The sequence below is a fragment of the Pseudorca crassidens genome, unplaced genomic scaffold, assembly GCF_039906515.1.
Source record: "Pseudorca crassidens isolate mPseCra1 unplaced genomic scaffold, mPseCra1.hap1 Scaffold_131, whole genome shotgun sequence".
NCBI classification, from domain to species: Eukaryota; Metazoa; Chordata; class Mammalia; order Artiodactyla; family Delphinidae; genus Pseudorca; species Pseudorca crassidens.
The window spans coordinates 161,204-186,447 of record NW_027136058.1 but is presented as its reverse complement, the minus strand read 5'-3'; the positions used below and the strand labels follow the sequence as shown (position 1 = coordinate 186,447).

At 44.3% G+C, this 25,244-nt stretch overlaps 1 long non-coding RNA gene across 2 annotated transcripts in view; it reads right to left on the bottom strand.

Annotated features, from left to right (window-relative positions):
• LOC137217993 (uncharacterized) overlaps nt 1-24,680 on the bottom strand; it is a 140,839-nt gene extending 116,159 nt beyond the window's left edge. Inside the window, exons 1-2 of one of the 2 annotated variants that reach the window (XR_010940357.1) lie at nt 24,646-24,680; nt 11,807-11,884 (exon numbers count right to left, since the gene is read on the bottom strand). This is a non-coding gene — a long non-coding RNA (uncharacterized lncRNA). Of the gene's footprint in view, nt 1-11,802; nt 11,885-24,645 lie in introns of both variants that reach the window. The other variant, XR_010940358.1, reaches the window with a different exon arrangement.
• Nucleotides 24,681-25,244: the final 564 nt, after the last annotated feature.

The window sequence follows — 25,244 nt, the reverse complement described above, 5'->3', positions numbered from 1 at the left end:
AGGAATTAACCAAAGGCTCAGTGTGCCGTGCCGGAACCAGATTAGGGCCTGAAGCCATCCTGCGGTGTTGCGGCCAGGTCACAAGAAAGCGAGTTGAAGAAAGGAGCTCAGGGGCACTGTAATTCACAAACCTGCAGAGTTATAAATGACAGCTATCGTCCAAAAATATACCGAAGTAAGGCTGCCAAGAGGACTTGAAAGCGGGGCAGAATTGCAGGAAACCGATTTCAGGAGGTAGACTGGAATTGCATTGAAAGCATAGGAAAAGAGACAGAACGTCCACAATGATGCACTTGGCCAAAAAGGGCGTATGCGTTTTTTCCTGAATATATTCAGGAAAAAATGCATACGCCCTTTTTGGCCAACCAAGCAAACTTGAGAAGGAAATCTGCACTACAATAAAGTCTCACTTCCCCCAGGTCAAAAGGGCCATCTGAAAAAAGTGTAAATTCCAGAAAGGCAGGACAGGCCAAGGAGAACTGGGAGCCTTGTTATGCTGATGGGCGGGATGTAAATTGCCAACAGACACTCGGGAGAAGTGTATGGTGTTTCCTGAAACATCTAAAAAACAAAGCAACAGAGCCTAGGGCACTTCCACTTATGGTCCTATAGCTTAGGGAAATTAAAATCAAAAAGACACAGCCACCCCAAAGTTTGGGACGCCTCTGTTTACAAGAACCTCGTTTACCGTCCAAGTTCAGTATCACAGAAAGTGAAAAATGGATAAAGAAGTTGTGGTATTTACTTACAAAGCAATATCACTCAGCAATGAAATCTATGTCATCAGGCCCTTAGCAGCACAATGAGTGGATTCAGGTATGATGATTCTAACTGAAATAAGTCACACAGAAAAAGAAACATCATAAGATATCACTAATACACGGAATTTAACTTGGCTACACAGGAACTGAATTACAGAACAGAACAGGGTCTCAAATTTAGAAAACCAACTTATGCTTGCTTAAGGGGAAAGGTGAGTTGGGGTGCTGCATAAAACCAGAGATTGAAATGAGCACAGATAAAGTTCCTTAAGCCAAATATGGAATAGACAAGAGCTACTCCTTGCTCAACGAAATGGACTCAACACCGCATATTAAACGCCTAAGAATGTACCTGACTAGTAAGTATCTTAAAACCTATGGATTGCTATGTCTCCGAAAGAGAATCAAGCATGTGTACAGGGGCATAAACGCAGCAGTGATAGGATTGGAGAGGTTCGGTGAGCAAATGAAGACCCTTTGAAGTCATATTGCATGGTACCCATTCCACGGGTTTCAACTACCCAGGTTTAAGGTATTCTTCCTTCAGCTAAAACATGCATGTGGAACCTAGGGTATGATCAACCATGTGATCGGGAGACGTGTTCAAATATGTCTCAGTTTTCGTACCCTGGTACTCGGGTGCAACATTCCAGACGCTTTACTAACACTCTCCCGACTTGGAGAGTCAGTGCCTTTAACCTCCTGTTTGGCCCAGTTTGCAATTTCTGCGGAAGATGAACAGGAATAGCGAGAACCAATGAGAGATTAGCTGGAGGTGTCTGGACGGGCAAATTTAACTCTCATTTCCCACCAGGAAGAGGAATTAACCAAAGGCTCAGCGTGCCGTGCCGGAACCAGATTAGGGCCTAAAGCCATGCTGCGGTGTTGCGGCCAGCTCACAAGAAAGCGAGTTGAAGAAAGGAGCTCAGGGGCAATGTAATTCACAAACCTGCAGAGTTATAAATGACAGCTATCGTCCAAAAATACACTGAAGTAAGGCTGCCAAGAGGACTTGAAAGCGGGGCAGAATTGCAGGAAACCGATTTCAGGAGGTAGACTGGAATTGCATTGAAAGCATAGGAAAAGAGGCAGAACGTCCACAATGATGCACTTGGCCAAAAAGGGCGTATGCGTTTTTTCCTGAATATATTCAGGAAAAAACGCATACGCCCTTTTTGGCCAACCAAGCAAGCTTGCAAAGGAAATCTGCACTACAATGAAGTCTCACTTCCCCCCGGTCAAAAGGGCCATCTGAAAAAAGTGTAAAATCCAGAAAGGCAGGACAGGCCATGGAGAACTGGGAGCCTTGTTATGCTGATGGGCGGGATGTAAATTGCCAACAGACACTCGGGAGAAGTTTATGATGTTTCCTGAAACATCTAAAAAACAAAGCAACAGAGCCTAGGGCACTTCCACTTATGGTCCTATAGCTTAGGGAAATTAAAATCAAAAAGACACAGCCACCCCAAAGTTTGGGACGCCTCTGTTTACAAGAACCTCGATTACCGTACAAGTTCAACATCACAGAAAGTGAAAAATGGATAAAGAACTTGTGGTACTTACGTACAATGCAGTATCACTCAGCAATGAAATCTATGTCACCAGGCCCGTAGCAGCATAATGAGTGGATTCAGGTACGATGATTCTAACTGAAATAAGTCACACAGAAAAAGAAACATCATAAGATATCACTAATACACGGAATTTAACTTGGCTACACAGGAACTGAATTACAGAACAGAACAGGGTCTCAAATTTAGAAAACCAACTTATGCTTGCTTAAGGGGAAAGGTGAGTTGGGGTGCTGCATAAAACCAGAGATTGAAATGAGCACAGATAAAGTTCCTTAAGCCAAATATGGAATAGACAAGAGCTACTCCTTGCTCAACGAAATGGACTCAACACCACATATTAAACGCCTAAGAATGTACCTGACTAGTAAGTATCTTAAAACCTATGGATTGCTATGTCTCCGAAAGAGAATCAAGCATGTGTACAGGGGCATAAACGCAGCAGTGATAGGATTGGAGAGGTTCGGTGAGCAAATGAAGACCCTTTGAAGTCATATTGCATGGTACCCATTCCACGGGTTTCAACTACCCAGGTTTAAGGTATTCTTCCTGCAGCTAAAACATGCATGTGGAACCTAGAGTATGATCAACCATGTGATCAGGAGACGTGTTCACATATGTCTCAGTTTTCGTACCCTGGTACTCTGGTGCAACATTCCAGACGCTTTACTAACACTCTCCCGACTTGGAGAGTCAGTCCCTTTAACCTCCTGTTTGGCCCAGTTTGTAATTTCTGCGGAAGATGAACAAGAATAGCGAGAACAAATGAGAGACTAGCTGGAGGTGTCTGGACGGGCAAATTTAACTCTCATTTCCCACCAGAAAGAGGAATTAACCAAAGGCTCAGCGTGCCGTGCCGGAACCAGATTAGGGCCTGAAGCCATCCTGCGGTGTTGCGGCCAGGTCACAAGAAAGCGAGTTGGAGAAAGGAGCTCAGGGGCACTGTAATTCACAAACCTGCAGAGTTATAAATGACAGCTATCGTCCAAAAATATACCGAAGTAAGGCTGCCAAGAGGACTTGAAAGCGGGGCAGAATTGCAGGAAACCGATTTCAGGAGGTAGACTGGAATTGCATTGAAAGCATAGGAAAAGAGACAGAACGACCACAATGATGCACTTGGCCAAAAAGGGCGTATGCGTTTTTTCCTGAATATATTCAGGAAAAAACGCATACGCCCTTTTTGGCCAACCAAGCAAACTTGAGAAGGAAATCTGCACTACAATGAAGTCTCACTTCCCCCTGGTCAAAAGGGCCATCTGAAAAAAGTGTAAAATCCAGAAAGGCAGGACAGGCCATGGAGAACTGGGAGCCTTGTTATGCTGATGGGCGGGATGTAAATTGCCAACAGACACTCGGGAGAAGTGTTTGGTGTTTCCTGAAACATCTAAAAAACACAGCAACAGAGCCTAGGGCACTTCCACTTATGGTCCTATAGCTTAGGGAAATTAAAATCAAAAAGACACAGCCACCCCAAAGTTTGGGACGCCTCTGTTTACAAGAACCTCGTTTACAGTACAAGTTCAACATCGCAGAAAGTGAAAAATGGATAAAGAAGTTGTGGTATTTACTTACAAAGCAATATCACTCAGCAATGAAATCTATGTCATCAGGCCCTTAGCAGCACAATGAGTGGATTCAGGTACGATGATTCTAACTGAAATAAGTCACACAGAAAAAGAAACATCATAAGATATCAGTAATAAACGGAATGTAAACTTGGCTACACAGGAACTGAATTACAGAACAGAACAGTGTCTCAAATTTAGAAAACCAACTTATGCTTGCTTAACGGGAAACGTGAGTTGGGGTGCTGCATAAAACCAGAGATTGAAATGAGCACAGATAAAGTTCCTTAAGCCAAATATGGAATAGACAAGAGCTACTCCTTGCTCAACGAAATGGACTCAACACCGCATATTAAACGCCTAAGAATGTACCTGACTAGTAAGTATCTTAAAACCTATGGATTGCTGTGTCTCTGAAAGAGAATCAAGCATGTGTACAGGGGCATAAACGCAGCAGTGATAGGATTGGAGAGGTTCGGTGAGCAAATGAAGACCCTTTGAAGTCATATTGCATGGTACCCATTCCATGGGTTTCAACTACCCAGGTTTAAGGTATTCTTCCTTCAGCTAAAACATGCATGTGGAACCTAGGGTATGATCAACCATGTGATCGGGAGACGTGTTCAAATATGTCTCAGTTTTCGTACCCTGGTACTCGGGTGCAACATTCCAGACGCTTTACTAACACTCTCCCGACTTGGAGAGTCAGTGCCTTTAACCTCCTGTTTGGCCCAGTTTGCAATTTCTGCGGAAGATGAACAGGAATAGCGAGAACCAATGAGAGATTAGCTGGAGGTGTCTGGACGGGCAAATTTAACTCTCATTTCCCACCAGGAAGAGGAATTAACCAAAGGCTCAGCGTGCCGTGCCGGAACCAGATTAGGGCCTAAAGCCATGCTGCGGTGTTGCGGCCAGCTCACAAGAAAGCGAGTTGAAGAAAGGAGCTCAGGGGCACTGTAATTCACAAACCTGCAGAGTTATAAATGACAGCTATCGTCCAAAAATACACTGAAGTAAGGCTGCCAAGAGGACTTGAAAGCGGGGCAGAATTGCAGGAAACCGATTTCAGGAGGTAGACTGGAATTGCATTGAAAGCATAGGAAAAGAGGCAGAACGTCCACAATGATGCACTTGGCCAAAAAGGGCGTATGCGTTTTTTCCTGAATATATTCAGGAAAAAACGCATACGCCCTTTTTGGCCAACCAAGCAAGCTTGCAAAGGAAATCTGCACTACAATGAAGTCTCACTTCCCCCCGGTCAAAAGGGCCATCTGAAAAAAGTGTAAAATCCAGAAAGGCAGGACAGGCCATGGAGAACTGGGAGCCTTGTTATGCTGATGGGCGGGATGTAAATTGCCAACAGACACTCGGGAGAAGTGTTTGGTGTTTCCTGAAACATCTAACAAACACAGCAACAGAGCCTAGGGCACTTCCACTTATGGTCCTATAGCTTAGGGAAATTAAAATCAAAAAGACACAGCCACCCCAAAGTTTGGGACGGCTCTGTTTACAAGAACCTCGTTTACAGTACAAGTTCAACATCGCAGAAAGTGAAAAATGGATAAAGAAGTTGTGGTATTTACTTACAAAGCAATATCACTCAGCAATGAAATCTATGTCATCAGGCCCATAGCAGCACAATGAGTGGATTCAGGTACGATGATTCTAACTGAAATAAGTCACACAGAAAAAGAAACATCATAAGATATCAGTAATAAACGGAATGTAAACTTGGCTACACAGGAACTGAATTACAGAACAGAACAGGGTCTCAAATTTAGAAAACCAACTTATGCTTGCTTAACGGGAAACGTGAGTTGGGGTGCTGCATAAAACCAGAGATTGAAATGAGCACAGATAAAGTTCCTTAAGCCAAATATGGAATAGACAAGAGCTACTCCTTGCTCAACGAAATGGACTCAACACCGCATATTAAACGCCTAAGAATGTACCTGACTAGTAAGTATCTTAAAACCTATGGATTGCTATGTCTCTGAAAGAGAATCAAGCATGTGTACAGGGGCATAAACGCAGCAGTGATAGGATTGGAGAGGTTCGGTGAGCAAATGAAGACCCTTTGAAGTCATATTGCATGGTACCCATTCCACGGGTTTCAACTACCCAGGTTTAAGGTATTCTTCCTTCAGCTAAAACATGCATGTGGAACCTAGGGTATGATCAACCATGTGATCGGGAGACGTGTTCAAATATGTCTCAGTTTTCGTACCCTGGTACTCGGGTGCAACATTCCAGACGCTTTACTAACACTCTCCCGACTTGGAGAGTCAGTGCCTTTAACCTCCTGTTTGGCCCAGTTTGCAATTTCTGCGGAAGATGAACAGGAATAGCGAGAACCAATGAGAGATTAGCTGGAGGTGTCTGGACGGGCAAATTTAACTCTCATTTCCCACCAGGAAGAGGAATTAACCAAAGGCTCAGCGTGCCGTGCCGGAACCAGATTAGGGCCTGAAGCCATGCTGCGGTGTTGCGGCCAGCTCACAAGAAAGCGAGTTGAAGAAAGGAGCTCAGGGGCAATGTAATTCACAAACCTGCAGAGTTATAAATGACAGCTATCGTCCAAAAATACACTGAAGTAAGGCTGCCAAGAGGACTTGAAAGCGGGGCAGAATTGCAGGAAACCGATTTCAGGAGGTAGACTGGAATTGCATTGAAAGCATAGGAAAAGAGGCAGAACGTCCACAATGATGCACTTGGCCAAAAAGGGCGTATGCGTTTTTTCCTGAATATATTCAGGAAAAAACGCATACGCCCTTTTTGGCCAACCAAGCAAGCTTGCAAAGGAAATCTGCACTACAATGAAGTCTCACTTCCCCCCGGTCAAAAGGGCCATCTGAAAAAAGTGTAAAATCCAGAAAGGCAGGACAGGCCATGGAGAACTGGGAGCCTTGTTATGCTGATGGGCGGGATGTAAATTGCCAACAGACACTCGGGAGAAGTGTTTGGTGTTTCCTGAAACATCTAAAGAACACAGCAACAGAGCCTAGGGCACTTCCACTTATGGTCCTATAGCTTAGGGAAATTAAAATCAAAAAGACACAGCCACCCCAAAGTTTGGGACGCCTCTGTTTACAAGAACCTCGATTACCGTACAAGTTCAACATCACAGAAAGTGAAAAATGGATAAAGAACTTGTGGTACTTACGTACAATGCAGTATCACTCAGCAATGAAATCTATGTCACCAGGCCCGTAGCAGCATAATGAGTGGATTCAGGTACGATGATTCTAACTGAAATAAGTCACACAGAAAAAGAAACATCATAAGATATCACTAATACACGGAATTTAACTTGGCTACACAGGAACTGAATTACAGAACAGAACAGGGTCTCAAATTTAGAAAACCAACTTATGCTTGCTTAAGGGGAAAGGTGAGTTGGGGTGCTGCATAAAACCAGAGATTGAAATGAGCACAGATAAAGTTCCTTAAGCCAAATATGGAATAGACAAGAGCTACTCCTTGCTCAACGAAATGGACTCAACACCGCATATTAAACGCCTAAGAATGTACCTGACTAGTAAGTATCTTAAAACCTATGCATTGCTATGTCTCCGAAAGAGAATCAAGCATGTGTACAGGGGCATAAACGCAGCAGTGATAGGATTGGAGAGGTTCGGTGAGCAAATGAAGACCCTTTGAAGTCATATTGCATGGTACCCATTCCACGTGTTTCAACTACCCAGGTTTAATGTATTCTTCCTTCAGCTAAAACATGCATGTGGAACCTAGAGTATGATCAACCATGTGATCGGGAGACGTGTTCAAATATGTCTCAGTTTTCGTACCCTGGTACTCGGGTGCAACATTCCAGACGCTTTACTAACACTCTCCCCACTTGGAGAGTCAGCGCCTTTAACCTCCTGTTTGGCCCAGTTTGCAATTTCTGCGGAAGATGAACAGGAATAGGGAGAACCAATGAGAGACTAGCTGGAGGTGTCTGGACGCGCAAATTTAACTCTGATTTCCCACCAGGAAGAGGAAATAACCAAAGGCTCAGCGTGCCGTGCCGGAACCAGATTAGGGCCTGAAGCCATCCTGCGGTGTTGCGGCCAGCTCACAAGAAAGCGAGTTGAAGAAAGGAGCTCAGGGGCACTGTAATTCACAAACCTGCAGAGTTATAAATGACAGCTATCGTCCAAAAATATACTGAAGTAAGGCAGCCAAGAGGACTTGAATGCAGGGTAGAATTGCAGGAAACCGATTTCAGGAGGTAGACTGGAATTGCATTGAAAGCATAGGAAAAGAGGCAGAACGTCCACAATGACGCACTTGGCCAAAAGGTGCGTATGCGTTTTTTCCTGAATATATTCAGGAAAAAACGCATACGCCCTTTTTGGACAACCAAGCAAGCTTGCAAAGGAAATCTGCACTACAATGAAGTCTCACTTCCCCCCGGTCAAAAGGGCCATCTGAAAAAAGTGTAAAACCCAGAAAGGCAGGACAGGCCATGGAGAACTGGGAGCCTTGTTATGCTGATGGGCGGGATGTAAATTGCCAACAGACACTGGGGAGAAGTGTATGGTGTTTCCTGAAGCATCTAAAAAACAAAGCAACAGAGCCTAGGGCACTTCCACTTATGGTCCTATAGCTTAGGGAAATTAAAATCAAAAAGACACAGCCACCCCATAGTTTGGGACGCCTCTGATTACAAGAACCTCGTTTACCGTACAAGTTCAATATCACCGAAAGTGAAAAATGGATAAAGAACTTGTGGTACTTACGTACAATGCAGTATCACTCAGCAATGAAATCTATGTCATCAGGCCCTTAGCAGTACAATGAGTGGATTCAGGTACGATGATTCTAACTGAAATAAGTCACACAGAAAAAGAAACATCATAAGATATCAGTAATACACGGAATGTAAACTTGGCTACACAGGAACTGAATTACAGAACAGAACAGGGTCTCAAATTTAGAAAACCAACTTATGCTTGCTTAAGGGGAAAGGTGAGTTGGGGTGCTGCATAAAACCAGAGATTGAAATGAGCACAGATAAAGTTCCTTAAGCCAAATATGGAATAGACAAGAGCTACTCCTTGCTCAACGAAATGGACTCAACACCCCATATTAAACGCCTAAGAATGTACCTGACTAGTAAGTATCTTAAAACCTATGGATTGCTATGTCTCCAAAGGAGAATCAAGCGTGTGTACAGGGGCATAAACGTAGCAGTGATAGGATTGGAGAGGTTCAGTGAGCAAATGAAGACCCTTTGCAGTCATATTGCATGGTACCCATTCCACGGGTCTCAACTCTCCAGGTTTAAGGTATTCTTCCTTCAGCTAAAACATGCATGTGGAACCCAGAGTATGATCAACCGTGTGATCGGGAGACGTGTTCAAATATGTCTCAGTTTTCGTACCCTGGTACTCGGGTGCAACATTCCAGACGCTTTACTAACACTCTCCCCACTTGGAGAGTCAGCACCTTTAACCTCCTGTTTGGCCCAGTTTGCAATTTCTGCGGAAGATGAACAGGAATAGGGAGAACCAATGAGAGACTAGCTGGAGGTGTCTGGACGGGCAAATTTAACTCTCATTTCCCACCAGAGAGAGGAATTAAACAAAGGCTCAGCGTGCCGTGCCGGAACCAGATTAGGGCCTGAAGACATCCTGCGGTGTTGCGGCAAGGTCACAAGAAAGCGAGTTGAAGAAAGGAGCTCAGGGGCACTGTAATTCACAAACCTGCAGAGTTATAAATGACAGCTATCGTCCAAAAATATACTGAAGTAAGGCAGCCAAGAGGACTTGAATGCGGGGCAGAATTGCAGGAAACCGATTTCAGGAGGTAGACTGGAATTGCATTGAAAGCATAGGAAAAGAGGCAGAACGTCCACAATGACGCACTTGGCCAAAAAGTGCGTATGCGTTTTTTCCTGAATATATTCAGGAAAAAACGCATACGCCCTTTTTGGACAACCAAGCAAGCTTGCAAAGGAAATCTGCACTACAATGAAGTCTCACTTCCCCCCGGTCAAAAGGGCCATCTGAAAAAAGTGTAAAACCCAGAAAGGCAGGACAGGCCATGGAGAACTGGGAGCCTTGTTATGCTGATGGGCGGGATGTAAATTGCCAACAGACACTGGGGAGAAATGTATGGTGTTTCCTGAAACATCTAAAAAACAAAGCAACAGAGCCTAGGGCACTTCCACTTATGGTCCTATAGTTTAGGGAAATTAAAATCAAAAAGACACAGCCACCCCATAATTTGGGACGCCTCTGTTTACAAGAACCTCGTTTACAGTACAAGTTCAACATAGCAGAAAGTGAAAAATGGATAAAGAAGTTGTAGTATTTACTTACAAAGCAATATCACTCAGCAATGAAATCTATGTCATCAGGCCCTTAGCAGTACAATGAGTGGATTCAGGTACGATGATTCTAACTGAAATAAGTCACACAGAAAAAGAAACATCATAAGATATCACTAATACACGGAATGTAAACTTGGCTACACAGGAACTGAATTACAGAACAGAACAGGGTCTCAAATTTAGAAAACCAACTTATGCTTGCTTAAGGGGAAAGGTGAGTTGGGGTGCTGCATAAAACCAGAGATTGAAATGAGCACAGATAAAGTTCCTTAAGCCAAATATGGAATAGACAAGAGCTACTCCTTGCTCAACGAAATGGACTCAACACCCCATATTAAACGCCTAAGAATGTACCTGACTAGTAAGTATCTTAAAACCTATGGATTGCTATGTCTCCGAAAGAGAATCAAGCATGTGTACAGGGGCATAAACGCAGCAGTGATAGGATTGGAGAGGTTCGGTGAGCAAATGAAAACCCTTTGAAGTCATATTGCATGGTACCCATTCCACGTGTTTCAACTACCCAGGTTTAAGTTATTCTTCCTTCAGCTAAAACATGCATGTGGAACCTAGAGTATGATCAACCATGTGATCGGGAGACGTGTTCAAATATGTCTCAGTTTTCGTACCCTGGTACTCGGGTGCAACATTCCAGACGCTTTACTAACACTCTCCCGACTTGGAGAGTCAGTCCCTTTAACCTCCTGTTTGGCCCAGTTTGCAATTTCTGCGGAAGATGAACAGGAATAGGGAGAACCAATGAGAGACTAGCTGGAGGTGTCTGGACGGGCAAATTTAACTCTCATTTCCCACCAGAGAGAGGAATTAACCAAAGGCTCAGCGTGCCGTGCAGGAACCAGATTAGGGCCTGAAGACATCCTGCGGTGTTGCGGCCAGCTCACAAGAAAGCGAGTTGAAGAAAGGAGCTCAGGGGCACTGTAATTCACAAACCTGCAGAGTTATAAATGACAGCTACCGTCCAAAAATATACTTAAGTAAGGCCGCCAAGAGGACTTGAAAGCGGGGCAGAATTGCAAGAAACTGATTTCAGGAGGTAGACTGGAATTGCATTGAAAGCATAGGAAAAGAGGCAGAGCGTCCACAATGATGCACTTGGCCAAAAAGGGCGTATGCGTTTTTTCCTGAATATATTCAGGAAAAAATGCATACACCCTTTTTGGTCAACCAAGCAAGCTTGCAAAGGAAATCTGCACTACAATGAAGTCTCACTTCCCCCCGGTCAAAAGGGCCATCTGAAAAAAGTGTAAAATCCAGAAAGGCAGGACAGGCCATGGAGAACTGGGAGCCTTGTTATGCTGATGGGCGGGATGTAAATTGCCAACAGACACTCGGGAGAAGTGTGTGGTGTTTCCTGAAACATCTAAAAAACAAAGCAACAGAGCCTAGGGCACTTCCACTTATGGTCCTATAGCTTAGGGAAATTAAAATCAAAAAGACACAGCCACCCCAAAGTTTGGGACGCCTCTGTTTACAAGAACCTCGTTTACCGTACAAGTTCAATATTGCAGAAAGTGAAAAATGGATAAAGAAGTTGTGGTACTTACGTACAATGCAATATCACTCAGCAATGAAATCTATGTCATCAGGCCCATAGCAGCATAATGAGTGGATTCAGGTATGATGATTCTAACTGAAATAAGTCACACAGAAAATGAAACAGCATGAGATATCACTAATACACGGAATGTAAACTTGGCTACACAGAAACTGAATTACAAAATAGAACAGGGACTCAAATTTAGAAAACCATCTTATGCTTGCTTAAGGGGAAAGGTGAGTTGGGGTGCTGCATAAAAGCAAAGTTTGAAATTAGCACAGATACTGTTCCATAAGCCAAATATGGAATAGACAAGACCTACCCCTTGCTCAACGTAATGGATTCAGCAATGAGGTATCACCTCACACCTGGTAGAATAGGCATCATAGAAAATCTACAAACAAAAAATGCTGGAAAGGGTGTGGAGAAAAGGAACCCTCTTCCACTATTGTTGGGAATATAAATTGATACAGTCATTATGGAGAACAATATGGAATTTCTTAAGAAACTAACAATAGAATTACCATATGATACAGCAATCCCAGTACTGGACATATACCCAGACAAATCCATAAATCAAAAAGAGACATTCACCGCAATGTTCATTGCATCACTATTTACAATATCGAGGTAATGGAAGCAACCTAAATGCCCACAGACAGACGAATGCATAAAGCCGTGGTACATATATAAAATGGAATATTACTAAGCCATGAAAAGGAATGAAATTGGGTCATTTGTAGAGACGTCGATGGATCCAGAGACTGTCATACAGAGTGAAGTAAGTCAGAAAGAGAAAAACAAATCTTGTATATTCATGCATATATGTGGAACCTAGAAAAACTGTACAGATTAACCATTTTGCAAGGCATAAATAGAGCAACAGATGTAGACAACAAACGTATGGACAACAAGGGGGGAAAGCTGTTGGGGGGGTGGTGGTGGGAGGAGTTGAGAGACTGGGATTGGCATGTATACATTTATATGTATAAAATAGATAACCAATAAGAACCTGCTGTATAAAAATATAAAATAAAATTCAAAATTAAAAAGAAATAAAATTTAAAAAATAAAACAGAAAAAACAATTATTCCCTGCACATACATGTATTTATATGAATAATTTATTTCCATGCTTATATCTGTAAATACAAAAAAGAGGAATAAAATCTACCTTGAACCAAAAACGAAAAAGAGAAAAAAAACACAGAACCCACCAGTTACACAGAAGAAAACCGTATCAGGGCACTTGCTCCAGTTGTAAACAATTCTGAAGTTGGTCAGTGGTGGGGAATCGTCTCCCATTCAGCCAGCAGCCCCCACGCAACAAGCGTCCTCATTGCAAAGCTGGGGCACCGTGCCAGGGCATCTGTGAGTAAACGTGAGCTGAGCCCCAGGCCAGTTGCTGCTGAACTATTCCCACCCGTCCCAGGTAAAACACCTGAATATATACAAGGACTTGAAAGCCTAGAGGAAGGACCATGGAGCCACACGAGTGACAGCATGCCGGCCGACTTGGTGCCTGCAGGCCAGCCAGGATGGTCCTGGCCCTGGGTGCTCTTCTGGAAGATTTCCATTTCCCTGCCTGAGATACCCGTCCTGTCCCTGCCCCCACTGCTTTTTTCCTTCCTCACCTCTGCCCAGGGAGAAATTCCAGCAGCAGGTATGGGTGACACATCCTCTTCTTTAGCAGGTGGCAGCCTGGCAACTGCTGCAGAAAGTCCAGCAGAGCCCCACTCACACTGGGCCACCCACAAAGCCGTGGCCTCTCCCTCCCTCCCACCAGCCCAGCCCCGAGACTGCTGACAGGGCAGAGAAAATGGCGTCAGGCACGGCTGCAGGGGCTCTTGCTGCCTGGAGTGGTATTTATATTGATCTCAACCCAGGCACACCTGGGGAGGGCTGGCCGGCACGGTAAGTCTGCCCAGGTCAGCCAATCATCACCCCTCAGGGGCTCACAGTTGCAGAAAATGGAACTTGCTGAAGCGGCTAGGTCCAAGGAACAGGTGTGGGCTCCCGAGAGTCAGGATAGACAAGGGGCTGCAGCTTTGGCTTGTTTTCTAATCATTTTATCTGGCCCATGAGTGGGAGACAACTTCAAGAGAACCCTCTCCTAATGAGAGGAACCCAGGAGTCAGGGAGAGGAGGGGTGGGTGGTGGTTGGAGACAGAGGCCTGGTGCCCCGGGTGCAGTGGAAGTCTCTGGAAGACCAGGTGGAGGGAGGCCGCACGGAGTGATGCCCAGGGTCACAGACCTGTCACAGCTGCTGTTTGTTAGTTCAAGTCCTGCTCTGAGGTGCTCTGTGTCAGCTCTGAGCGACAGGTGAGCTGGGGGTGCTCTGCAATGAGGGCTATGTGCACGGTTCCTGTGTGCCCAGCCCTGCCACAGTATCTGCAAGGGTAGCTCTGTATCCTGGGAGGGGCCTGACCACGAGAGCCCCGTGGGCTGGGGTGGGGGTGGGGTACCTGCCCAGGTGAGCTCCATATTCTGGGATTGGTCTGACCACGAGAGTCCCATGGGCTGCTGGGGACCTGGTAAAGGATGTCAGGACAGTCAGTGAAGCCACCGAGGATATACCTCCAGTTGCTCCTAATTCCTACACCCTGCTGGTCATTCTACCAACCACCAGGACATGGTATTCTGTATTAGTCTTCAATGATGCCTTCTTTTGTATTCCATTAGTCCCAGAGTCACAAGAAATTTTGGCTTGTGAGTGGCAGGACTCAACATACAACTAAAACAATACTTCCGGGCCGTTCGGCCCCAAGGGTGCAAAAATTCCCACACCATCTTTGGGGAAAGCTTAGCTAAAGACCTAAAAGTTCTACCTCTGGAAAAGGAAACCCTCCTTCAATATGCAGGCGACATTCTGATCGCTAGCCCTACTAAGGAGGCCTCTGAACTACCAAGCCAATAAAGGATAGAAGTTGTCCAAGAAAAAGCTCAAATATCACAGACTGCAGTGACCTGCCTGGGCTTCATTCTCACAGAAGGTCGGAGAAGCCCATCCCAGGAAAGGGAAGAAACCATTTTCAGCCTTACCCCTTTCTAAAACTAGAAGACAGCTTAGGGGTTCCTGGGGAGGCCAGGGTTTGCTGCTTCTGGATCCCTAACTACAGTCTACTAGCTGGGCCTCTATATGAAACACTGAAAGGAAAAGATGATGATCCTTTTGAATAGAATCCAGAAGTGGCCTTTCAAGAATGGAAAGAGCAGTCAATTCAGACCCTTGCCCTGGAACTCCCTAATTTAGCTAAACCCTTTGACCTTTACATTCCCGGTGAAAGGTGAATCGCCATTGGAGAATTAGTGCAAAAACTGGGACCACTTGAAATGGAACAATGCAAGAATGCCATCCAGGTAGGATAAACTACGGTCACTAAGGGGCTTGGCCCACTGCCACATCTGGCCAAGATACTGGCGGTATCTAAAAACCTGGAAATCAGCAGCCCAAAAGGCCACCTCCCTCCTAAGGGAAAAGGACCCCACGTGGTGATCCTAACCACCAACCATGCCCTGAAGTTGCAGGGTTCGCTCCGTGGGCACACCGACCTCGAGTGAGGAGGCCCTCCAACTCCAACATCCAGAGAGATAACCGGGGGCAACAGGGCACCATGACGACTCGTGTGAACATCACTTGACCTGGAGTTTCTCTCATAAAACAACAAGAGTGTGTCCCAAAAGAGTAGACTACTGCTTGCAGGACTTACTGCACCCAGAGGGGAGCTAATAATCTTGGCGGGGGAACAGTATACCACACTGTCACCATAGAAAAGCCTACAGACACCGTGATGATGGTGGCCAATAAGACCGGCTGGACTCCTGTTTACTTCAAAAGGCTGTTGACTCAGTGGCCATCATGGTCCTTGATCACCACTGACCCTGGACTGTCTGGGAGTTGAGCGGGCAGGGCTCTGACACCTGGTGCTGTTTGTACGTTAATTCAGGGGCCTAATTGAAGAAAGCGCAGACTACTGGTCAGAGCATCTAGGCTGGCAGAAACGGTCAGCCTAAGGTGGCCAAACAAATGTGGGGCGGGGTGAAACCGGCCCCCACAGCGTCTCTGCACATCTCTTTCCTGGACCCTTAAAGGTCATTAGAATCTATAACACTTCCAATGCTGGTGTTCAGGTGGACGAGCAGGGAGGCAGGGGTCCTGGGGACAATCAACGTCACCGGGAGGCTGCTGGGGAGAAGCTCTGACCCTCGCCCCAGGGTATGAGGGCTCCCAACTCAGCACTCAGCAGTTACAGAAGAAGGGTCTGCACCCTCAGCACTCCAAGAATGAGGAACGGGACAAAAAGCAGAGGAGGGGTTTGTCCCCAGCAAAGCCCATTAAAAATCCCTGGGAGATAAAAATAGAATCTGGGCAATAAAGTCAAGTCTAACCTTTTTTATCCTTTGTGCTTTGTCTAATTTCACGTGCTCCTAGGGTCCCGCATGCAGAGGTTCCACACCCGGCACTTCAGACCAGATTTCCTAGTGCAGAATGGCTGGGTCGACACCTCAGCTCCTGGGGCCCAGTGCAGACTCCATGATATAGAGCCTGAGCTACAGCCAACCCGGCCCTCGAGAGCTCCGCCCCCTCCCTCCCTCCCACTGACTCTGACAGGATCTCTACACAGCAGCCCAGCCCACAGCCCACGGGGTAGTGCATGCTCTCACCTCTCCATTCTCTGATCAAAATATAAAGTTTCCTTTGCTTGTGAACCAAACTCAGTCTCGATCTGTTGGCCCCAATGACACTGGGCAGGGGGACACTTGTTGGGGTCCACTCTGGAGGATCAGTAACAGAAATTGAGACTATTGTAACCTCAATGAACAGATGTGTGAGCCAAACTGTAGTTAACATAGAACAGTGTATAAGGCTCGGGTAAAATAAGATGTTTTTAACACTTCCATTTGATATTTCCATCACTTTTTATAAGCAAGTTCAGTGAAAAGGTTTGTCTTATTTGTCAGGTCAATATTAGAGAAACGAAGTGATTTCTTTCCAAGGATGTACATCTAATAATCTTGGTTAAACCTTCAATCCTGTTTTAAATGCTTTTCCATTGAAAATGATACCTCTCTTTCAGCTCCCCCATTTCTGAGAAGTATAAAATCTTATAATTTATTATTACCAAAGGGGAAAGGTGGGAGGAGGGATAAATTAACAGTTTGGAATTAACACATACACACTGCTATGTATAAAATAGATCATCAACAAGGAACTACTGTATAGCACAGGGAACTACACTCAACATTTTGCAATAACCTATAAGGGGAAATAATCTGAAAAAGAATAGATATTTTTATTGACATCATCTATCAATGACAGTTAAAGTGTAGCCTAAGGGAAGCTGGTGGTGAGTGCTTCTGACCCTGAAGACTTCAATTATCTAAAGTTTGGACTCTGCCTACTTCCCAAGGCCCTTAATGAACATATGTGTAGCCGTAGCTTAAAAACTTCCCCAGTTTGGGTTTCGGGGAGACACTGATTTTGAAAAAGCCCTGGTGTTCTCCTTACATGAATGGGACTCTTCCTACTGCTAAAACATGTCTGTCACACCCAGAGGATGGTATACCGTCTGATCGGGAAGAGTTTGGAAAAGGCATCTCATCTCCTCATCTCCTGGTGCTCGGGTTCACCCCTCCAGCGTCTTTACTAACAGTCTCCCCACTTGGAGATGTCAGCACTGTCAACATCCTGTTGCGTACAGTTTGGAATTTGTCCAGAGGATGAAGCGGAAGGATGAGGAACAATGAGAGACAAGTCCTAGGTGTTCAGACAGGCACATGTCACTCTAATTTCCAATCAGGAAGACGAATTGACCAAAGGCTAGGGTTGCCCATGGAAACAGTATAGGGCTTGAGGAAATCCCGCTGCTTTGTGGCCAGTTCCCATAAACACAAGTTGAACAATGGAACTCAGGGGCAGTAAAATTCACAAAACTGCAGAGTTGAAAATATCCATCACTGAAAAATGTCTTGAGGAAAGTCAAAGAAAAGGACTTGTAAGCAAGGGAGAATGGCAGGAAAGGGATTTGAGGAGGTAGAAAGGACTCGCCATTAAGCACAAGAAAAGGAGCTGAACATTGCAGTTGGCCAAAAAGGGTGTATGCGTTTTTTTCTGTATATATTCAAGAAAAGGGCATACACTTTTTTAGCCAACCAAACAGGTGGGCACTGGAAGTCAATACTACAAAAGATATCACTTCGCATCAGTCAGAAGAGCCATCCTCATAAAGCGTAAACAACAGAAATGCAGGACAGGGCAACGAGAAGAGGGAGCCCTGTGAGACTTATAGTGGAAATGTATATTGCCAACGGCCATTCTGGAGAAGTGTATTGTGTTTACTAAAGCATCTAAAAAATGAGCTACAGAGCATAGGGCACTTGCACTCATGGGCGTATATCTTGGGAAAAACAAAAATCGAGAGGACACAGGCACCCCAATGTTTACCCCCTCTCTGTTTAAAAGATCCTCGACTAGGATATAACTTAAATGTCTCTGGAGGGAAAAAATGGATAGAGATGTGGTACTTAGGTAGAGTGGAATATTATTCAGCCTGGAAATCAATGAAATATGGCCAGTTGTAACAACTCCCGAGGAGTTACGTATGATCATTCTAAGTGACAGAATTCAAAAAGAAAAAGACACATATCATAAGCTATCACTTAAAGGTGGAATCCAAAATGGCTACACATGAAATAAATTACAAAACAAAAACATAGTCAAATATGTAGAAAACACGCATAAGGCTGCTAAACGGGAAAGGTGGGGAGGGGTGAGGCATCATCCAGGAGGTTGAAATTAGCAAAGATACCATTCCAAATACCAAACTGATAATCAACAAGGCCTACACGGTAGCTAAAAGAACTGCACTCAGCACACTCAAGTCACCGGAAAAGAATATATACGACTGGTAAGAATCTGAAAAAGAATTTATTGATGTCTCTCTGTACGTGAATCAAGTGGATGTACAGCAGCAAGAAACAGAGCTTTGAAAATCAGCTGTAACCAATATAGTAATAAATTGAAAAAAATAAACGACAGAGAGACAGAGAAAACCTCTTACAAGTTTTCCTCAGGGACGGTGATGCAACATGGATTGAACACATCTAGACCCACAGCAGGATGAGACATAAGGCTGGAAACTGTTTGCGCTAAGAGAAATGTGAGGTTGGGTGAGGAAATGCACACCCTTTAAAGTAATACTACCTGGTACCCATTCAATGGGTCCCAAATCTGCAGGTTCAAGGGATCTTCCTACAGCTAAAACATGCATGGAAAACCCAGAGGACTGTACACCATGTGATCGGGAGATGTGTCTAAAATGCACCTCATTTATCCTCTCCTGGTGCTCCTGTTCACCATTCCAGCCACGCTACTTAGAATCTCCCCACTTGGAGAATCAGCACATTTAAACTTCTGTTTCACACATTTTGCAAATTGTGAGGAGGATGAACGGGAAGAGGGGGAACCAATGAGAGAATAGTTGTAGGGGTTTGGACGGGCACATATCACTCTAATTTCCCATTAAGAATAAGAATTAAAGAAAGGCTCAGCCTGCCTCGCCGGAGCCAAAATAGGGCCTGAAGCAATCCTGCGGGTTTGAGGCCAGCTCACAAAAGAGCAACTTAAAAAATGGAGCTCAGGGTCACTGCAATTCACAAACCTGCAGAGTTATAAATGAAAACTAACGTCCAAAAATATGTTGAGGTAAGGCAAAGAAGAGGATCTGAATGCAAGACAGAATTGCAAGAAACAGATTTCAAGAGATAGATTGGACTCGTCTTTAACGCACATGAAAAGCGGCAGAATTTCGACAATGATGCAGTTGGCCCAAAAGGGCGTATGCGTTTTTTCCTGATTATATCCAGGAAAAAAACGCATACGCACTTTATGGGCAACGAAGCAAGCAAGCAATGCAAATGTGCACAACAAAGAAGTCTCATTTCCCACCAGTCAAAAGGGCCATCCTAAAAAATTGTAAAAACCAGAAATGCAGGACAGGCCATGGAGAACAGGGAGCCTTTATACGCTGATGGGCAGTGTGTGAACTGCCGAGAGCCACTCTGGAGAAGTGTATGGTGGTTCCTAAATCATCTAAAAAACAGAGCTACAGAGCATAGGACACTTCCAATCATGGGAGTATATCTAGGGAAGTCTAAAATCAACAAGACACAAGCACACCACAGTTTAGGGCTACTCTGTTTACAAGAACCTCAACTTCAGTACACCTTAAATATCCCAGGAAAGAGAACAATGGATAAAGAAGATGTGGTACTTATGTACAATGGAATATCTCTTCACCATGAAATCAATGTAATAAGGCTAGTAGAAGGATAAAGAGTGGATTTAGGTCCGATAATACTACTTGAAATAAGTCAAACAGAAAAAGAAACATATCATAAGATATCACTTATAGAGGGAGGGTAAATATGGCTGCACAAGAAATGAATTACAGAACAGAACAGTGTCTCACATTTAGAAAACACACTTATGTCAGCTTAAGGGGAAAGGAGAGGTGGGGTGATGCATAAAACCAGAGTTTGAAATTAGCACAGATACCGTTCAATAAACCAAATAGGTATTAGACAAGATCTACACCTTGCTCAATGAACTGGCCTCAACACACCCTATACACCGCAGAGAAATATATCTGAGTAATAAGAATCTTAAAACCCATGTATTGATATATCTCCATAAGGGAATCAAGTGTGTGCAGAGCGGCACAAACACAGCAGTGAAAATGAGCTAAACCCCATTATAGAAATAAATTTTAAAAACAAAACGCTGAAACAATGAAAGAGAGAAAAATTCTTACAAAATTCGCTCAGGGGCTGTGATGCAACCTGGATTGACCACATATAAACCCACAGCTGGATAAGACATAAGGCTGGACACTTGGGGCTGAGAGGATTGGTGAGCTTTGGTGAGCAACTGCCGAAAGTTTAATGCAATACTTCATGCTACTCATTCCAAGGGTCCCAACACTCCAGGTTGAAGGGAATCTTCCTACAGCTAAACCATGCTTGGGAAACCCAGCGACTGGTATACCATATGATCGGGAAAGGTTTCTAAAACGCACCTCATTTTTCCTCTCCTGGGGCTCCGGATCGACATTCCAGCCACTTTACTAACAACATCCCCACATGGAGAGTCAATGCCTTTAAGTTCTGGTATTGCACAGTCTGCAGTTAGTGCGGAGGATGAATGGGAATAGGGGGAACCAGTGAGAAACTAGCTGTAGCGGTTTCAATGGGCACATGTCACTCTAATGTCACATCAGTAAGAAGAATTAACCAAAGGCACAGCAAGGTGCCCCAGAAGAAAAATAGGGCTTCAAGGAATCCTGTGGTTATGGGGCAAGACCACAAAAATAAGAGCTGAAAAATGGAGCTAAGGGCCACTGCAATTCAAAAACCTGCAGAGTTATAAAGGCCAACTATTTTCAAAAATTATATTGAGGTAAGGCTATGAAGAGGCATTGAAAGCAAGGCAGAATTGCAGGAAACCGATTTCAGGAGGTAGACTGGAATTGCATTGAAAGCATAGGAAAAGAGGCAGAACGTCCACAATGATGCACTTGGCCAAAAAGGGCGTATGCGTTTTTTCCTGAATACATTCAGGAAAAAACGCATACGCCCTTTTTGGCCAACCAAGCAAGCTTGCAAAGGAAATCTGCACTACAATGAAGTCTCACTTCCCCCCGGTCAAAAGGGCCATCTGAAAAAAGTGTAAAATCCAGAAAGGCAGGACAGGCCATGGAGAACTGGGAGCCTTGTTATGCTGATGGGCGGGATGTAAATTGCCAACAGACACTCGGGAGAAGTGTTTGGTGTTTCCTGAAACATCTAAAAAACACAGCAACAGAGCCTAGGGCACTTCCACTTATGGACCTATAGCTTAGGGAAATTAAAATCAAAAAGACACAGCCACCCAAATGTTTGGGACGGCTCTGTTTACAAGAACCTCGTTTACAGTACAAGTTCAACATCGCAGAAAGTGAAAAATGGATAAAGAAGTGGTGGTATTTACTTACAAAGCAATATCACTCAGCAATGAAATCTATGTCATCAGGCACTTAGCAGCACAATGAGTGGATTCAGGTATGATGATTCTAACTGAAATAAGTCACACAGAAAAAGAAACATCATAAGATATCAGAAATACACGGAATGTAAACTTGGCTACACAGGAACTGAATTACAGAACAGAACAGGGTCTCAAATTTAGAAAACCAACTTATGCTTGCTTAACGGGAAACGTGAGTTGGGGTGCTGCATAAAACCAGAGATTGAAATGAGCACAGATAAAGTTCCTTAAGCCAAATATGGAATAGACAAGAGCTACTCCTTGCTCAACGAAATGGACTCAACACCGCATATTAAACGCCTAAGAATGTACCTGACTAGTAAGTATCTTAAAACCTATGGATTGCTATGTCTCCAAAAGAGAATCAAGCGTGTGTACAGAGGCATAAACGCAGCAGTGATAGGATTGGACAGGTTCGGTGAGCAAATGAAGACCCTTTGAAGTCATATTGCATGGTACCCATTCCACGGGTTTCAACTACCCAGGTTTAAGGTATTCTTCCTTCAGCTAAAACATGCATGTGGAACCCAGAGTATGATCAACCGTGTGAACGGGAGACGTGTTCAAATATGTCTCAGTTTTCGTACACTGGTACTCGTGTGCAACATTCCAGACGCTTTACTAACACTCTCCCAACTTGGAGAGTCAGTCCCTTCAACCTCCTGTTTGGCCCAGTTTGCAATTTCTGTGGAAGATGAACAGGAATAGGGAGAACCAATGAGAGACTAGCTGGAGGTGTCTGGACGGGCAAATTTAACTCTCATTTCCCACCAGGAAGAGGAAATAACCAAAGGCTCAGCGTGCCGTGCCGGAACCAGATTAGGGCCTGAAGCCATCCTGCGGTGTTGCGGCCAGGTCACAAGAAAGCGAGTTGAAGAAAGGAGCTCAGGGGCACTGTAATTCACAAACCTGCAGAGTTATAAATGACAGCTATCGTCCAAAAATATACTGAAGTAAGGCTGCCAAGAGGACTTGAAAGCGGGGCAGAATTGCAGGAAACCGATTTCAGGAGGTAGACTGGAATTGCATTGAAAGCATAGGAAAAGAGGCAGAAAGTCCACAATGATGCACTTGGCCAAAAAGGGCGTATGCGTTTTTTCCTGAATATATTCGGGAAAAAACGCATACGCACTTTTTGGCCAACCAACCAAGCTTGCAAAGGAAATCTGCACTACAATGAAGTCTCACTTCCCCCCGGTCAAAAGGGCCATCTGAAAAAAGTGTAAAATCCAGAAAGGCAGGACAGGCCATGGAGAACTGGGAGCCTTGTTATGCTGATGGGCGGGATGTAAATTGCCAACAGACACTCGGGAGAAGTGTATGGTGTTTCCTGAAACATTTAAAAAACAAAGCAACAGAGCCTAGGGCACATCCACTTATGGTCCTATAGCTTAGGGAAATTAAAATCAAAAAGACACAGCCACCCCAAAGTTTGGGACGCCTCTGTTTACAAGAACCTCGTTTACCGTACAAGTTCAACATCACAGAAAGTGAAAATGGATAAAGAACTTGTGGAACTTACGTACAATGCAGTATCACTCAGCAATGAAATCTCTGTCAGCAGGCCCGTAGCAGCATAATGAGTGGATTCAGGTACGATGATTCTAACTGAAATAAGTCACACAGAAAAAGAAACATCATAAGATATCACTAATACACGGAATGTAAACTTGGCTACACAGGAACTGAATTCCAAAACAGAACAGTGTCTCAAATTTAGAAAACCAACTTATGCTTGCTTAAGGGGAAAGGTGAGTTGGGGTGCTGCATAAAACCAGAGATTGAAATGAGCACAGATAAAGTTCCTTAAGCCAAATATGGAATAGACAAGAGCTACTCCTTGCTCAACGAAATGGACTCAACACCCCATATTAAACACCTAAGTATGTACCTGACTAGTAAGTATCTTAAAACCTATGGATTGCTATGTCTCCGAAAGAGAATCAAGCATGTGTACAGGGGCATAAACGCAGCAGTGATAGGATTGGAGAGGTTCGGTGAGCAAATGAAGACCCTTTGAAGTCATATTGCATGGTACCCATTCCACGTGTTTCAACTACCCAGGTTTAATGTATTCTTCCTTCAGCTAAAACATGCATGTGGAACCTAGAGTATGATCAACCATGTGATCGGGAGACGTGTTCAAATATGTCTCAGTTTTCGTACCCTGGTACTCGGGTGCAACATTCCAGACGCTTTACTAACACTCTCCCGACTTGGAGAGTCAGTCCCTTTAACCTCCTGTTTGGCCCAGTTTGCAATTTCTGCGGAAGATGAACAGGAATAGCGAGAACCAATGAGAGATTAGCTGGAGGTGTCTGGACGGGCAAATTTAACTCTCATTTCCCACCAGGAAGAGGAATTAACCAAAGGCTCAGCGTGCCGTGCCGGAACCAGATTAGGGCCTGAAGCCATGCTGCGGTGTTGCGGCCAGCTCACAAGAAAGCGAGTTGAAGAAAGGAGCTCAGGGGCAATGTAATTCACAAACCTGCAGAGTTATAAATGACAGCTATCGTCCAAAAATATACTGAAGTAAGGCTGCCAAGAGGACTTGAAAGCGGGGCAGAATTGCAGGAAACCGATTTCAGGAGGTAGACTGGAATTGCATTGAAAGCATAGGAAAAGAGGCAGAACGTCCACAATGATGCACTTGGCCAAAAAGGGCGTATGCGTTTTTTCCTGAATATATTCAGGAAAAAACGCATACGCCCTTTTTGGAGAACCAAGCAAGCTTGTAAAGGAAATCTGCACTACAATGAAGTCTCACTTCCCCCTGGTCAAAAGGGCCATCTGAAAAAAGTGTAAAATCCAGAAAGGCAGGACAGGCCATGGAGAACTGGGAGCCTTGTTATGCTGATGGGCGGGATGTAAATTGCCAACAGACACTCCGGAGAAGTGTTTGGTGTTTCCTGAAACATCTAAAAAACACAGCAACAGAGCCTAGGGCACTTCCACTTATGGTCCTATAGCTTAGGGAAATTAAAATCAAAAAGACACAGCCACCCCAAAGTTTGGGACGGCTCTGTTTACAAGAACCTCGTTTACAGTACAAGTTCAACATCGCAGAAAGTGAAAAATGGATAAAGAAGTTGTGGTATTACTTACAAAGGAATATCACTCAGCAATGAAATCTATGTCATCAGGCCCTTAGCAACACAATGAGTGGATTCAGGTATGATGATTCTAACTGAAATAAGTCACACAGAAAAAGAAACATCATAAGGTATCAGTAATACACGGAATGTAAACTTGACTACACAGGAACTGAATTACAGAACAGAACAGGGTCTCAAATTTAGAAAACCAACTTATGCTTGCTTAAGGGGAAAGGTGAGTTGGGGTGCTGCATAAAACCAGAGATTGAAA